Below are 2,323 nucleotides of genomic sequence, written 5' to 3' on the forward strand. Positions count from 1 at the left end.
TACATTTCCAACCCTCACAATCAGTCCTGATAACAATTATTCACTATTGTATCACAAGAGACCTATCTGCATTTCCTTTCATTAGCCCCGCCTAGGCAGATTGGATACTACTCATTGGAGAGTCTACCTTCCTCCATGCCCTCTGGATCTAGGCTCCCTCTTGAAAGCTTGTAAGCCAGTCACTTCTTGCCTTTGTCAAAGTCTGTCTTGATGTACAATGCATTTGTGATAGGATAAAACCATATGCCTACAAAGACCAGTTAATACCACTATAACTCAAATTAATAAATAATAAATAAATAAAGCTAGTGATGATGATTTTGAAAAATTCCACCAAATTCTTCAGTCTGAATTTTACCAAACATGCCATCAATATGTATTGATTATTACTGGTGATTGGGATTCAAAGGTTGGAAACAAAGAGGAAGAACCCATAGTTGCAAAATATGGTCTTGGTGATAGAAATAATGCTAGATATTGCATGATAGACTTTTGCAAAATAAATAAATTATTCATTACAAATACCTTTTTTTAAGGAACATAAAAGGTGACTATACACCTGGACCTCAATAGATTGAATATACAGAAATCAAATTGACTACATATGTGGAAAAAGATGATGGGAAAGGTCCACATCATCAACCAAACAAGGCCACAGGCAGACTGTAGAACCAACCATCAATTGTTTATATGCAAGTTTAGGTTGAAATTGAAGAAAAGTAAAACAAGTCCACCAGAGACAATATAACCTTCATCATATCACAACTAAATTTAGAGATCATCTCAAGAAGAGAGTTGATACATTAGACACTAATTAACAAAGAAAAGAGTAGCTGTGGGATGACATCATGCACTTCATACAGGAAGAAAGCAGAATGTCATTCAAAATACTGAAAAGACAGAAAAGATACAAATGGATATCAGGGAGAGATTTCCATTTTGGTGGCAACAGAGCAGAGTTAGGTAGGACAGGCTCCAAGGGAGAGGGGGTGAAAACCCAGAGAAGCTGATGTAACAGAACAGCACCAGAGGTCTGGATCTAGCATAAGGTGTAGGGAGTCAGTTTCCTGCACCTGCAGGTGGAAAAATCATGGTATAAAGGAAAATATAGTGATTTAAGAATTGGTCAAGACACAGGATTCCCTCTATGACCAACCCGCCTGGGAAGAGTTCAGAGGGCAGGGCTACAGTCAGTTGGCACAGTGAACTAGTGCTAAAAGTGGTGCAGTGACATTTGCAAAAGAAGACATGGAGGGATTAAACATATTTTTATCTCCTCTTCCATGTTGTGCCTTCTTTGTCCAGCCTGAACACCTACAGGCGGGTGGGTGTGCACCCCCCAAAAAAGTCCAACATTGAGCCCAAAGATTTCCCACGGCACAGAGAGAAAGAGCCCCATCAGTCCCAAGGATAAATTCTTTGGCTGCTGCATATGACTTCTGCTTCTGGGTCACAGCCCTAAAGTAAACTTGTGCATGGGACCCTTTACTTTGGCCTATCCAACAAGAAAAAAGCAGGTTTGAGGCAAAAGACAAACCATATAAACAATCTGTAAAACCCCAACATAAAATGACACAATGATTTCAAGAATTACACTGTGCACATACAGATACCTAACTGACCTTCAGAGATAAAAATACTAGACAATCTTTCTCCCATTAAATTCTCAATATCTATCTGTGCACCTCTATGGTGGTGACTAGAGGAGGGGCCTGAGTGAGAGGACACCCCGACCCACAGCTGGAGGCTTCTATGGTACACACACACTGTCTGTGTAGCAAGATGACTGGCCCGTCGGCCACAGTTTTATTTCTGTTTCAGAGTGGTGCTTTTTGTTTCTGCTTTCATATTGCTTCAGCTTTTGGTCCTTTTGTTCACACATTTTTCCTGCAGATGGGAGATTTTTCTCCCTACATTACCAAAGAAGAGGCAGCAATCGTGGCCATATAGCCAAGCTACAAGCACACCCTATAATATTCCACTATTGAGAAAAGAGCAAATAATAGCTGCTAAGATTTACATGCAGAAAGAGAAGCATATCTCCTGATCATCTCCACCAGGAGACACCCAGTAAGCTTAATAACACAGCAACAAACATCCATTTTAGTATTAAAAACACACATAACTACTGGAAATGACCAAGAAAACACAACAAAAGATCTCAAAATATGTCCAAAAACAGAAAAGAGTAACTGAGACAAAGGAGCTGGAGACAGACAAAGGCTACCCAGAAAAGGAAGAGCGGGTTTTGGCTTTGCTTGAGAAGGAATTCAGAAGAATGACATGGAAACAAATTCAAATGTTCCAAAAAGGGGTGGAGGAA

This window comes from Chrysochloris asiatica, unplaced genomic scaffold (genome assembly GCF_000296735.1).
Source record: "Chrysochloris asiatica unplaced genomic scaffold, ChrAsi1.0 scaffold00091, whole genome shotgun sequence".
Lineage (NCBI taxonomy): Eukaryota > Metazoa > Chordata > Mammalia > Afrosoricida > Chrysochloridae > Chrysochloris > Chrysochloris asiatica.